The sequence below is a fragment of the Lonchura striata genome, chromosome 1 (genome assembly GCF_050655825.1).
Source record: "Lonchura striata isolate lonStrDom1 chromosome 1, ASM5065582v1, whole genome shotgun sequence".
NCBI classification, from domain to species: Eukaryota; Metazoa; Chordata; class Aves; order Passeriformes; family Estrildidae; genus Lonchura; species Lonchura striata.
Window position 1 is genome coordinate 70,204,673 of NC_140703.1, and position 15,648 is coordinate 70,220,320.

A 15,648-nucleotide genomic window follows, 5' to 3' on the forward strand; every position below is an offset into this window, starting at 1 on the left:
TAAATATATCTTGTTAAAAAAAAACTCACCAAACACCAAACCACAAAAACCCCCCAAACAATAAAAAAAAAGTAAACATGCCTGAGCCTATGCAAAGGTGAGATGTATAGATCAGCTGAATAATGATTAGAATATTTTAGCATTTTTAAACGAGATAGATAAGTATGTGTTTACTCAGTGTGGCTGAGATATGCTGTGGTTCAGCAAACATGTAGCTAAGGAGAAGGTGGAAAATCTTAATGTACTCACTACTGCACAATAATTAAGAAGAAATAATTTTCTGCAATTGCAGCTCATGCTGGGCAACCTCTCCTACAACCTCATACTTGTAGTTTTATTTTCTTGAGTTGATGAAATGAGCTCTGTATGGAGCAAGCAGCATATACAAGCTCTTCTTTTTTAAAATGCTTTGCTTTTCTTCTCTAATGCATCACTAAAAGACACAAATTTACCTGAAGAGAACTTAAACTTGGATGCCCAGCTCCATTTACAGAAGGTTTTGAAGGTGAGAGGGAAGAGGATAAAGCACACTTTAAATTGTCATGCCTTCAACCTGCAAGAGACTGGAGCTGTAGTTAGGCTGGATGAATGCCATATCAAGAGCAGTCAGCACATAAATACAAGGGGCACTGCTACATCTCACATTTTGCAAGAAAAAAGACCAGTTTGATGGGCAGTCCAGGTTTTTTAGTGATTCCACATGGTACATTTCTCCAAGGAAAGGCTTGCAGGTAGTGTGTTTGCCAGTCTTCACAAGGACTGGCTAAGGAGTTGGGGTCTTGGGTCATCTCCCTGGCTCTGCCTGTTGTCTGATTGATATTCTTAGGCAAGTTCATATCAGCTCTGAAAGATTGAATTTCCTTGACCTTGATAGGTGTTTGACTTGCATTATGAAAAGTTTTACAAAATGGGATATATATTAACTTCCTGTAACTAGTCTAGGTCAGGGAGTCACACTCAGGCAAAGCAGAAGGAGTCTAAAGGTAAGGAATAGAAAATTATCAGAGGTCTTTGAAAACATGGCATAGGAAAAAGCTGAAGCACATGGATTGATTCATTTCTACAAAAGGAAAATGAGATGAGACATGACAGGAGTCTTCAAATATGTATTAGGCAGAAACAATTCTTTGCATGTATATTGGGCAGAAGCAATTCTCTGCATCCTCTTTAGATAGAACAAGACAAGCAAGTATAAACTCTTGCAAGAGAAATATAGGTTAGAAATCATGAATTATTTTCAAAAAATATAAAGTAAACAAGTTTCCTAGTCAAGGTCTATCCTTTAGACATGTGATAAACAACAGTAGACAAAATCTGCCCCAAATCATGCTCAGTGCTACTCATCATCCATCAAGAGCAAGGACTTCTCACCATCCTGGCCTGTTTTCAGTGACCCTACGTCTCTGATCTCCCTGAGAAAGCTTTGTGAAATGCCTTACATATATGAATTACCATTTTTTAAATGAAAAAAGTATCTTATCAAATAAATATTTTCTGGCTGTATTCTGGCTATATCTTTACTTGTGCACTAGAGTATAGTACACAGTAGGACCACATTGCTAGGTTCATGTCTTGTATAGACCTATATGAAAGCACCTTTAATATCTAATTTCCATCTTTGCTATTTTTTGATTAGTCTGCTCTAACTTCCCTGCAGTTCACATGATGCAATTCTCTATTTTCCTTGTGCAGTTTTAATAGAGAGGCAGTTCAGCTGCTGGTTCTGTAAAAGTATCACCCATGGGACTAGCTGAGCTCCAAGAAACTGTTTCATAAATTTGAATACTTTGATGCAATAAATGCCAAAGCCAGCCTTTACAGAGATGAAGGACTATATCTATATGCCCATGGAAGTTCTCCCTCAACTCAGGAAGTCTGGAGGGGACATCATTGCTTCATATAAAAGCATAAATGTTCCTAAAACTTCCCCCAAGGAAGCAGAGCTTTGTTCCACTGGAGCTGAGAACAAGTGGCTAATTGTGACATTTGTGTCAGAACACTTCAGACATGGTCTTGAAGCATTTTCATGGTCCCCCTAACATGGTTTTGGTGAACTTCTCATCCAGTGCACTGCTCCTACAGCTGGTGGTAATTTCCCCTGTTGTGGTCCCAGAAAGTCCATTTCTGGATCTCAGACCAAGTATCCTGGGACACAGCAGGTTCAGAGAGCTGAAGGCACCTGGGCTTCAAATAAACCTTCCAATATGCTCCAAGATGGCTCATGTGAGAGCTCATCCTTTTCACAAGGCCATGATAACACTTGCCTGTTCCCCAACAGTTTTCTGGAAGAAAACAGATTATAATTTACCAACAGCTTTTGACAGAATTTTCTTTAGAAATATCAATGTATTAAACTGTACTTAAGAGCCAGTTTGTCCAAACTGAAAAGGTTTGTCCACCAAAAATAAAGGTTCCTGTGCCTAGCTATATCATGCAACACAGAAATACTAAAATCTGTTACCACACTTGCATGCCTTCAGGCAGCAGGAAAGTGAAGGAAATTTCTAACGAACCTGTGGAGTTGGTACTAACACTGCTGTATGGAGACGCTGTCCATACTTCAGCTAACTGGAGCTCTTTATGCAGCTGTAAATAGATTAACCTTCAAGTGTCTAACAATCTGTTGTGGGGGCTGCTTTAAACAAAAGTGAGATATTTGAAAATGTAGGTTGTTTTTTATCTGTTATTGTTGGAGTTCCCACTTGCAGTCGCAGTGGAAATACCTTGTTCCCAAGTTCCCTGGATGGTATGAATTCCCAGCTGGTGCTGCAGTAGACTGCTGGAGACCTCTTCTTCCAAGGTATGCAGTGCTGATGAGGCCTTATGAAGCCAATGAAAACAATTATTCAAGTTAATAGGAGTGCAAGTGATCCTTAAGCCCTTAATTACTCCCCGTACTTGTACTGTTTAATTCCCATGCATCACTCTGAGTTCTTGGAGAGTTTGTCTTGAAGCCCTGTGCTGAAAACCCCCGTGGCTCATGGACAGCATGGGGGATCATGATGCAGTGTGGGTGCCAAGGCCACCCCCAGCTAAAGCTGTCCCTTCCCATCTCTCAGCACTTGCAGATTGCTCTGAAAATTTTTATACCATGTATCCATTTCCTTTGAATCGCTACCAGAAAAACTGCTTCATCTCCAGGACAATACTGCAGAACAAGAAGGGGAGTGTAAAACCTAAAGGCTCCCAGTCCTTACCAGAAGAACAGCAATTTATATAAGGTGATTTGTGCATGCATTTTTGCTAAAATGTTGCCAGAACTGAATAGTTTAAAAACTGCTAAGCAGAATAGAATGTGACAAAAGTCCAATGTCAATGGTGGCATATTTATCTCCAGGTCTGCAAGCTAATGCTGAAGAGAAGTTAAATTTAAATAAATTTATTATAAGTATAACCAAAATGCTGTAAATAACATACCACTTGCTATGCAGGAATATGCACTGCATATTGGGGGACATAAAACACACTAAGTGCTGTACCGGCCTAGTTTATTTTACTGCAGTAGGCTCCTACACCTCGTGTCCCACTCCCAAGGCAAAATTGTATTGATATTATCAGGTCCAATGCCAAGCCAAGGACAGGGATCAAGAAAGCTGAGAGTGTTTGGTTCTCAGCTGCACTCGTGGTGCAGCGGGACCCCGGATCCTGAGCACTGCAGCTGAGAAAGGTGAAATGTCCAAAGGCACCAGCAGCCAGCTCCTTGCCCCCACACTCACAGGCAGAGGCAGCAGCATCTTGTTAGCTACAGGCAGAGTTTGTGCACAAGGTTTGTGCAGGCCCACCACCACAATTGGTTTGGCCAGCCTGAGCTGCCAATGTGAGATGCCAGCACATCTAGCTCGGCTCCAAGTGACATGATGTCAAGAAGTGGGAAGACCTTGCGTTGGCGATGGAAGTTGCAAAAAATTCAGAAATCCAAGTCTAGGGAAAACCCTGACTTCTTTAAAATCCAGTGCAAAATGTCTGAAAACTCCAGTAGAACTTCCTTCCCCAATAAACTTCTTTCTAAAATACCTATACAGTGAGGTAATTTTTCAAATAAGCATGTGGTATTTTCGTGGAAGCATTATCAAAGCTTATTACATATAAATTTCATTTTCATTAGTTAATTACAAACTGCAAAAAAAGCAGGGTGAAGCTTTGTGTCTCCTGTAGTAGAGGCAAATGTTACTACAATTCTTATTTAGCATCAGTCTTCCAAATCATCATTGGTTGCCATGCAAGTGATAGGCAGCACCTACAAGAGAGGGAGTCCTTTGTCTAAAGCCATGAGAGAAAACAGCGAAATAGAGATATTGCACAGGCATGTTGGAATCAAGCACTAACAGATTGGCCATATTTAAAGAGCTATAAATCGGCATGATATGGTATTTTAGCAGGATAATCACTCCATATATCTGGCTATATGTACAGGGGAGAAATCATAAATGGACTTTGCTGCTTTGCTTCAACCCTGCCAAGATGCTTCCCACCACCCTGGTAAAGGACAGAAACCACCTTATGACAGTTGCTGAGATACCACTCAGGGAAACATTTGCCATCCACTCAATTAAAAAGAAAAACAAAATAAAAAATTACAGTTACAAAACTGTGGGCTCCATGAAAAAAAATCAGTCTGATTGAAAATATACAAATCTTGCATGTTTTAAGCTAGTTTTACTAGTTGGGCTGTTTTTTAATCATGATAGCTGGCATGCTTCAAAGTGGGTAATACCAAAGGAATCGTAGCTGCAAATTGTTTACCGTGACAGTCCACAGTTTTATCTTCCAGCTGTGACTGATAGCAAGCTTCTGTCACTTAGTGAGCTGCTTGGAGGCTTTTCTCAATTAATCTGAATTTTTTATCTGCAGGTACTTTTGATTCACACAATGGGTAGAGAGATGACAGTTCAGGAGTGCACACATTCCCCGAAGCCATCCCAGCTGAGATCCAGAGAAGGACTGTTGGTAAGCCATGCATAATTCAGTACATTTCTTAGAGCAGCTATCACTCTGCCAAAGAAGTGGGACTGACTTGTGCACACAAGAGACAGTTTCTTAGCATCAGCTTTTTCCTTTTAAATTGTCTTGCAAATTTCCTTCAGGTTTAAGCTTTTTTAAACACCATCTTTTTAAACTACATCTTAGACATTTTTAGAACATACTTGCAAAGTATTCCTTGGAAGGCATACAGAGACCATGACGCTACCTCTTATTCTCCTTTCCCACACAGTTTGACAGTGTACAGGCCTGTTCTGTATCTAAATTTACAAGCTGTGACAAGTGATAAATATCCTAATTCTAAAACACTATTGTGTACCTCTGAGACAATTAAAATTCCTTAGATACCTAGATGCAGTACATAATGCATTTAGTCAACATTAGAACATGTCAGAGAAATAATGTTTTATCCCAGGACACATCCAAGCATCTAAAAATAGGGCTTCAGTTTAAAGAAAAGTATTGTAATAACATTCATTGGGAAATCCCCTTTCCTCAGATTACAAAAGTAATATTAACTTGAAGATTGTCTCATGTGCAGTAAGAACTGAGCAGAAAAGTTCATAAAAAACATCAAATAAATTATATATTCTTGTTTTTTAGGAGAAAAATTCTGGTTAAAAGTGATGCATTTTTAATTCTCTCATTTAAACTTAAAAAAATTATACCATACTTGAGTGCACAGACTGATCTCCAAGCCAAACTATTCCATACAGTTTAGCAGCAGGGGAAGACAATACAAGGGTTTCTGAGGTTTGGCCATAGGATGTTTTGATTGAGACATGCCATTTTATTCAAAACTCAGCATTCCTCACTTAGTTTTGCCCAGTTTCTCTGGAGGTTTTGCATACCTTTCCAGAAATGGTTGGCAGGAGCACAGTGTAACTGCAATGTGTGAGAGACAGGAAGTTAATAGCTGAATAAACTTCAACATTTCACTATCAGGACACCAGAAATGCACAGTATTTCTGACATGTGTGGCAGTGGTAGGAGACAACTCATTTACCTTCATTTAACTTCATTCTCTGCTTTTAGTGGTGAGGTAGAAGGGCGTCTCCTGACTCGTCTCTGCAAATTAGAAGCTGTTTTCTTTCTCTGTGCTGGTTTAATTAAGGACTATAATGGCATTCATCTTCTTTGGGAGACTTACTTTAAATAAGAAAACAAATAGAAAAGACTGGTGTCACATTCAGCTGGAGAAAGGTTCATGACATGCAAAAACTAACTGATCTGGCCTGGTTTTGTCTCACCAAGGACCACTGTGCATCATTCGTGTTCCTAGAAGTTACTGCTGGCATAAGTCCAGCAGCTGGCCAGTGTATGCATCTATCTCCCTTGTGTTCTGGTTAGCAGTTCTTACCTTTTTACATAGAAACACACACTGCTCAATGCCTAATGGCCCAATGCAGGTAGTGTGCACTAAAATAACAGAGTACCCTTATGACTGCCTGGTGAATCAGCACACAATCAGGGAGTGATGTGCCCCATTCTGAGACAAACCCCACTGACGCATGATCTGACATCGAGGTTTATATGGGAACACTGACAGCTCTTCCAACGAGGCCCAGTTCCCACCTCTGAATCAGAGCACTTTATTCTCTCATCCTAAATGTTCATATTTCTGCATAAATATTTCTGACTGTTTAGCCTTCTATGGAAGTAGTGATGGCAACTTACACGGCATCGAGACAGATGAGTAGATCACGAAGTTGGGAAGAGCTTATAGTAAAGATTTACACCAGGTAGCCCAGCTTAATTGACTTTTTGCCACATCAGGGAGAGTCATATGTTTGTTTGTAAACCAAAGGAATGGCAGCACTTTTCTCCTCCAACCACACAAATTCCACAGACAGACCCTTAAAGCTGCCACATGGGAAACATACTACCATTTCTTGGGCTCATCTCCAAGGAATTGAATGTTTGTGACTACTGATGGTGGTGTCACTGCTGTCCTGTACACCAACAACCCACAGTTTCTGGTAACTCCCACCAGGGAGGAAAAGACTGTGCAACTGTTCTTGTTTTATTCAGCTTAGTGTTCTTGGTTGGAGGGTCTCAGTCTGTCATTTTTCTGCCAGTGGTGGTTTTACTTGTTTCAGACTCTAGTTAGCTTTCTTCTAGCATTTAAATTAACTCTGGAAATCCCAAGTTGAAAGCCTATGGTCTCACACCTATCATAAGACAAAGAACCACTACATTCTGAGCTGTTTAGAGCGTCATGTAATCTTGTCCAGGCCTCTAGAGATTACCAAGCAGCAAGCCAGAAAGAAGCTGTTTAAACTACAATTTTCAAGTTCTTAGATCACAACTAATAGCTTCATGGCAATAATGAAAGCTGCAAAAGACACTAACACTTCCTTTATTTCAGATATTCTTAAAAGCACCTGGAAGACTTACATAAATGACCTCAATTTTAACTTGACTATTTTAGTGCGATAAAAAAAAATGTCATGAGTGATATTCCAGCCCAACCTGTACATAGGAAAAGTTTTTCCTCTAAAAGTAGTGCAGCACTCTTTTGGCTGTAACACTTCTCATGCTACTAAATTAGAATTCACAAGTCTTCTGCAGGATTCCTAATGGGATCAAAGATTAGAAACATCTTTGAAGTTTGTCTTCCTTTGCTCCACTGTTAATACATACCTGCACTAATCCACCATGGTTCTCCTCAACTAATCAGTCACTCTCCCTCCCAAAAGGGACAGTTTACAGGCTTTTTCCAAATCCCCATTTGTTTGTGTTCATTATCCACAGTTCATTTTTGCAAGAGCATATCATTTTGTTAATTGATTTTTCATGTACTATAAAGAGGACAGTTTTGTTTTCTGAAACCTTTTGGTATAAATGCGATTTGCCAGTCATATTTACAGTACTTATAACTTTGGTCCTGTTTATTGATGTAAAGCAATTGGATTGAACTGTGTGTGTGTGACAAATTCACAACACTTCACTTTTCACTACAGCTGTTAATAACATGATTGCACCATGATCATGGTGCACTTAAAAAGTTGCACTTTTAAAATTTGGTCCATGTTGAAAGAGATCAAAGAAACACTGAACCTCAAGCTCATTTGCATCTTGTTTAGGAAAACAAGCTATAAGCCTCACTTACCCTAAGCAGAATTCACACAAGGGAAAGCATAATTTAAAAAATACTTCCAAAATTTACATAACTGCAAACTGTTACACAGGTATTTTTCTTTGTCTCACTGTGACACAAAGTTGGCTCATAACTACCATATCAAACTTCTTGTATCTTCAAATTAATACTTTTTTTGGGGGAAAAAAATATCTTTGGAAGAAAGCCTGTTATCTTAGAGTCTGCAATGATTTTTGCCACTGACAGTAATTGGTTCAGTCAGGCAACTGTTTGATTTACTTGAAGATTTCAAAGCCAGAATGCCTCACTGTGCTCACTGGCTTCAACCTCACAGACAATACAAAGTGCAGAATTGCACCAGAAGTAATATGTGGTGCTTTTTGAAGATGTATTTTTATAGAGTTGATTGCATCTAGATTACCTTAGGCTTGAATTTCAGAAAGCACAAAACCTGGAGATTGAGTGGAATACACCAGTGGTAAGTCTCATAGTTAGACATCCAAAATTAACCCTTTTTAAATATTGATTAATATACTGAAATGAAATGCATGAGAGAGACACAGAAGAACGTTTCTCAAAAGTCCTGCAAGATCGTACTTAATTAGTGGGAAACTATGAAGATTTTAACTGTGATTCCTTTAGTAGGCAAGGGGAGAAAAAAAAATCAGAAAAAAAAAGGAAAATGAAAAAGAGAAATGGGTGAGCTCTCATTTCTTTAAAGCTTTATTCCTTAATTTTTCTCTGGGCTAAATTAAAAGATTAATCCATTTCAATGAATACCCACAGGGCTCACTTCTAAATGAGTATTTCCCCCCCTCAACAGATAGAATAGGAAGATTAGAGCATGAAAAATAGACACTTTATAGTGAGTTTTCTGATCTTAAGAGGGGTTTTAATTTGGATGTGACAGACATGTTCCAGCTGTTGCTTGTCTTCATATTTTCAAAAGGACATTTTAAGTGCCACTGTTCCAAGTGCTGAGTGTCCCCAGAAAGATGAGTGTTGTGCTTGTGCCTGTTATTGGCTCTGGACTGGCCAAGGATTTCCCCAGGCTGTAAAATTCACACAGCACCATCAGCTGTCTTCTTCCTCATGTCTCTCTCACATCCCTACCAGAGTGGATACCCTTCAGGATCACTGAAGACTAGATATTTTAAAAAATGTGATATAAAGATAAAAAAAAAAAAAAAAAAAAAAAAAAAGCTGTTTTAGAAACAGCTTCACTGCTTTCTTTGTATCCCTCTATAAATTATTGAAGTTAATTATACTGCAATAAATAAAGTATTCATGATCTCCTATTAACCAAGGAAACATAAAATCAACCACAGGACACCTTTAAAATAAAGAAGGGGCTGATGAAACTTCCCAGGGGCACCAAGCAGGTTGCCATAGTAGTTACATCCACAACACTGATCATTGAATCAACATTTTCCCACAGAGTTAAAGGACAGAGACACCTTGGGTGTCAGTAATGGCAATAATCTAATCCTGGGGTAATGCACTGCCCTCTCCAGTGAAATTAGTGACTGGTAGCCTGGTGAGCAAGTGGTTTGAACTGCTTTTTACCCTCTGGAGATTAAACACTAAGAGTCGCTGTGTCTAAATTAGGTGCACATAATCAGTCAAATAATCCTGTGTGGAAATGGTCCAGGAAAGAGGATTTGTCACTATCTGTTTCTTCCTTGTTGTCCCGTTACCCAATGTATGCGCAAACATTTGTACTCTCCCACCCCATTTTACAGATGGGAAAGTGAGGTTGATCATTTAAGTCACTTTTTAAAAGCCAGTCAGAAATAATTGCCAAAAACTGGATCTGGAGCTGCCGGATATGAGCCAGGACAATTTTAGAACACAAATATAGAATCTCCCAGACCGGACTTCTTACACTAAAACCACAGATTTTATATGGCAATTTATAACAATAACAAACATGATGATTAAGCACTAGAGTTGAGTTGGCACGAGAGCTTGGCAAAATTCTTTCAACATTTCTTTTCTCATAAAAAGGAAGCTTTTCAGAATTCATAGTTTCATGGATTTCTTCAGTTTTGACAAATTTAAGCTCAGCAAAACTGAAAACCTTTTAAGTATTTCAGCTTGGCATCTTCATATAAAAGTAGTTCTGCATTTCCAAACCAGCTTGATCTTCCTGCCTCTACTTATTCATTACAAGGGGTGGTGAAGATCCTCCTGATGTGGAACTGCTCCCCTCTGCTATGTGTTCTGATGGGCAGGGGAAGAGGCAACAACGGAGATAGCAAAGACATTATCTAAGCTATTAAAATAATACCACATTAAAATACTATCAAAAGCACCATGTCTAAAACCCACTGAAATTAATAGCCAACTTATACCTCAGCACTGTTGCTTAAATCGCTGCAAACAGAGAAACTTCTGTGCTCACACTCCCAAGTAATTATTTAAATCTTTTCCCCCCCATCATTAGCAACTAGAGTATGAAAAGTAAATGTTGCTAAGTAAATGCTGCTAAAATGTCTTATAGCCCTTGCTCTTCCTGGCATGCAAACTGCACTTTTCCAGATGCTTCACCCCACAAAGCTGAGAATCTAAATACTGTTTTATTTTAGTTCTGTTCACAGTGAAATGATGTCATAAAGTGATTCTTCCATCATGGCATTAATATCAGAACAAGATCAGAGGGGAAGAAAAAATTGAATTTGTCATATAGAAAACTGAACAGAAAATCAGGCATAGAAATATGATTGGAAAGTATTTTCATGCAGAAAATTCTTCATATTAACATAATACTTATGCATTTAAGAACAACTGGTTTACCTGTCTACCATGTGACAATTTTGAAGTTCTACCCATTTTGGAGGCAATTAGGCATCTATTCAAGGCTTCTGTGCTCACTTTAATTTCTTCATTTCTCCACCCACCTGAATCTGACACTTTGACATCTTTGCTTATTAGAATGGAAATTCAATATTTAGCAAGGGCAGACAATTCAAGGTCAAAAACCAGTGAGAAAAATATATACTGAAGAAAGGATCATGGAGGTTTACATCAATAAAACATGCAGTTTCATTTTTCTATAATTTTTAACAGAACAATAGCTGTTGTGAGATACTAAAACAAGTTTTGAAATATTCATCACCATTTTCTTGTTCAGTCCCAAAATAAATTGCTTCAGCACTCAGAGCTGTAGATATTGAATAGCATTATGTCTTTTAGTCTAGCACGTCAACGGAGAAGAATTGCCTCTAACACCGTGCTATTGTTCTATTTAAAGAATCCTAAGCAACAGGGATTTCATCGCTTGAGTTGGAAGAGTATTTAACAGATTAGTAGACCTTATGACTATGAAGTATTTCCCGATATTATACTGACATTCTTCCATTTCCTGAACTCATAGCAGTTAGCATACCTTAACTCATTCTAAATAATCCACCCTTCTTCCAATCCTCCACACATCAAATTCTTCCACAGTGCTTGACAAACTCTTTCCCACGTGGTACTTACAGCAGGCTGGAGTCTATGCTGATGAAGTATGTAAAGCTAATTACGTGAGCAGGACATTCAGCTGGTCACTCGAAATGCAGATACAAGTTGGAGAACTCTGAGCCCCTCAAACCAGTAAAACAGAAGGTACAGTCTGAGCATAGTGTTACCTCACTGCAAAATCACAAGAAAATACTGGGAACCACATCCTACAGCTGTGGGCCTAAGATGGATTTTATGAACCTCTCATGCAAATTTTATTCAAATTTTATTGGGGCAGACACAGGGAAAGCCTCCACAGAGTGCATTTAAAATTCCAAAGGAAAATACACGAAGTTAAGTATTTTGGTAGAAGTTGTTAAAATTAGAAGTTTCCCCTTATGTTTACACAATCGTTTCTCTACACTGGAAATCATAGTGGTTTCAACTTTAACATGACTTTCTAGTCGTTCACTTTTTATCATATTTTGCAGAATATATTCACACTCCTCTTGACTGAAGTGTCTCAATTTTTCAATGCTAGTCAATTTAGACTGTAAACAAGCAACAGGTTTTTAGATATACAAAACTTCTTTTTTCTAAATAAAGAATAATGGTTTAAAGTATCAGGCATTTTTTTAAAACTTAAAAAGTAGTACACCTGAGCTAGGGCTAAATTTGAACAAAGATATTAGTGAACAAATCTATCTGCTACAGAACAGATCTGTGGAGTACTGGTAACAGGACCAGGAGCTGAGCCTCAGCCTGGACTTTCCCAGAGGCTGCCCCTTCAGTCTCAATAGAAAATTGGGCAGAACCTCATAGGAGCAGAGCCCTGTTACAACGGATCCTGATTAACAGCTGGTGGCAAGACTGTCACTGTTGGCATGTTATTGGCAAAGAGCAGCCTGGCTGATACTCACAACCCTGGGATGGAGCTCCGGGAAAGACCCGAGGACAGGTAGACAAGTACTGAGCAGTGTGTCCTCTCTCACCATGGGAAAAGAGCACAGTCCCACAGCTTCAAATCCATTTAATTGTATCAATATAAATATGTGAGCCAGAAAGTCAACCAAGAACAGCACAGGCTCTGTGCACATTCAGTCTTACGGCTTTTAGAGGGGTCACAGGAAGGGGAGAAATCTGGTGAAGAGCAAAGCTGCCACATCACAGCTCCATTAACAAACTTCCCCTCAACACAAACATCATGTCTCCTTATTCTAAACAAGTGAATTTTACTCCTAGACAGAGACACTAGCTGGGACTTCTGAAAAGAAATGTGTTTAGGCAGAACTAGCACCACAAGACATCTGTCAGTGGAGAGAAAAGCAAGAACAGGATCTCACTGGAGTCCCTTAAAGAATCACTGTTTACCCTAAAACACTCTGTCCCTAAAATAAACCTGTGTTTTCCTCTCACCTAGCCATAGTCATTGGATTTTTAGTAACCTACAAAATTATTTGGAAATTAGCTCCTTGATTTACAACAGTAGCAGCTCCTCTATTTATAACAAATGCACACTTGTAAGATGTTATCAATTACTTTTGTCTCCCTGACACGCAGAGATGCTGCTTAAATAGAAAATTGTGTTATGTGTGTTTGAAGACTTCTAAAGCTAGATAATTTTGCATTTTTCTACCCTACTGAGCTAGGAAATTAACAGTAAAGCTTTTTCTTGCCCTCTAGGAGACCTGATTTAGTCAAAGACATGATCTCAGGTAGTAGCTACAGAATCAGCTATTTATTCAATTTAAATAAAACTGTTCTTCCAGCAGACTGGAGGGAAGAAATAATATGTCATGCTAAGATTCCTAAGCCAGTGCTTCTCCCCTACATCTTTCTGTGCATGTTGAAGTGCACTGCTGCTCTGTGTTAAATAAGATGCTGTAGAATGGAAAGCAACTAATTTGTGCTCCCTGGGTGCTGGGCAACTAATTTAACTCTTGCTGGCACATAGACTATAAATAGAAAAAGATGACAGAGTTTCATACAGATAACATTTTTATGAAAGTTAAAAAATTAACAGTGAGGAAATATTTTTTCTTCCTACCTATCTGCCCCATGAACAGAAGTCACGTTGTTTTTAATCCAAAGCAAGCAGGTGATATTAGGTGTCACCTTGCGTGATGACGACTTACCAAGTCATGATTTACCAGCTTACCCTAAATAGCAGATGTGCCCTCACCTGCTTGGCAACACACCTTCTCCTTCCCTCACCTTTGTCCAGGAGGAAGCACTATCCTTTTGGAACTACAGAGAAGTAAAAGACTTCTGGACCAGATAGCTGTGTATGTCACAGGAGCCACGTGACAGAAATGACCCTTGGGCTCATTCTCTTGCTCTCACATGGAGGTGGAGGGAAACTAGACAACAGCTTCCATGAGTTATCTAACTTGGCAGCAAGAGAAAAGTTATAGGTGCTGGTTTTCATCAGGTGGTGGGCTGAGCTCATCTCTATATGAATTTGTAAAAACAGAACACTTCCCCTGAGTAATTTTCATACCCATCAGAACTGATCCTGTAATATGCACAGGATAGTCACATCATCCTGATCCCAACACTAAAGAGCATTACCATCCTCAGTTGAGTCAGCTGAAACCAAATGCTTCCACGTCCTTCCAGTGACTGGAATGTGGTTTCAGTTTTTATGGGCTTAATGTACAAAGATAATATAAAATTACACGAGAATATATAACGGAAATCAACTGCTTTTAGGAGAATTGAAGAATCTGATGTAACTTTCAATGCCCAAGATTCCTAATGCTTCTTCCACATTTTTATTTAATAGAAATCAATTGATTAAAATTCAGCAGCTTGGAGTATTTTGCTCTTAGATTTGTATCAACCTGTATATATCCAGTGTGTTCAAGGATAGTGCTGTACCTACAGATTTTTCAGATTCCCACCTGAAACTGCTAAACAATAATATTACTTGCAGAGATGTAGTTTAGGTCTAATCAGATATCAAGTAATTCTGTTCTCAATGCAAGTTTTATGTATATAAAGACTTAAAAGTTACAACACCAGAAAGAAGTTTTCCAAAGGCATAAATGTAGGGTAAAAGCACAAAGCGAAAGATGTTGACTAACCTCAAAGTAAAGCTTATTAGGAAATAACAAAAAATTAGTGATCTGTCCAACAGTAAATCATGACACAAGCATGTTTGGGGGCATTGGAAAAGTTAAAAGTCCCTGCTGACATTAGTCTTTTGCATTTCAATGATGCCACATAAAGGGGAAAGAGAAAATCCTTAGGGTTTTGAACTATATTAATTGCATTTATTTTAATTAATTTCAAATTAATACAAACAGTGAAAGATTTAGGAGCTTGCAGCATCTTGTCTCCTCTGCTGCTTCATGTCACCTGGTGGCCCTGTCTGCACTCCTCCTGGGCTGATACCACTTGCTTTGATATTGACACAGTTCAGGCTCAATCTAGTCTTCAAAGAAAAATGGGCATGAAAATCCGTCAATCCCCTTTCTGCTCTGAGCCCAGGGCATGTGCATATTTCCCAGGGACTGCACAATCCAGTGGGTATTATATTGTACTTAAAAAATTAACAGTCTTTACATAAAATAGGATTTGGAATGACATTTCTGCCAGGGGATCATTCAAAGTCTGGTAGATGTACTACAATATCAGTCCTGATCTCTTACATATCACTGGCTCAATTTTTCATATCACTGGCTGAATTTATTATACTGAATATTAAGAAGCAGAAGAAAAGAAGATGAGAAAGACTGTATCTCCTGTTTTAGATAATATTTGTCCTGTTCTGCATTTGCTACCATTTACTTGCCAAACACAGTTCACTCTGTTTATTTACTATTTCAGCTTGTAAGAAGGCGTGTTCCAGGTAAAACAAAATACAAGAAAGAATACCTCAGATTCACTCATAATGGAATTTTCTTTGCAGCAAGGAAAAGAGCCTCCTCAACATTCAGGCCCTATTCATCTGTTACTATTAATATTTCAAATAGTTGTTAGAATTTAATGATTGTTTATTAATATTTAATATTATTATTAATATTTTTTAAAAACTTCACTGGACAATCAAGATACCAAACCAAAGTCAGCGGTACGGAAGAGATTAGTGAGTACTGCACAGATTTCATTAGTTCTGAGCT

The 15,648-nt window shown here is 38.6% G+C and overlaps 1 protein-coding gene across 10 annotated transcripts in view; it reads right to left on the bottom strand.

Annotated features, from left to right (window-relative positions):
• Positions 1–15,648, bottom strand: part of MTUS2 (microtubule associated scaffold protein 2) — a 273,605-nt gene that overhangs the window by 131,834 nt on the left and 126,123 nt on the right. The gene's annotated exons all lie outside the window — the stretch shown is intronic.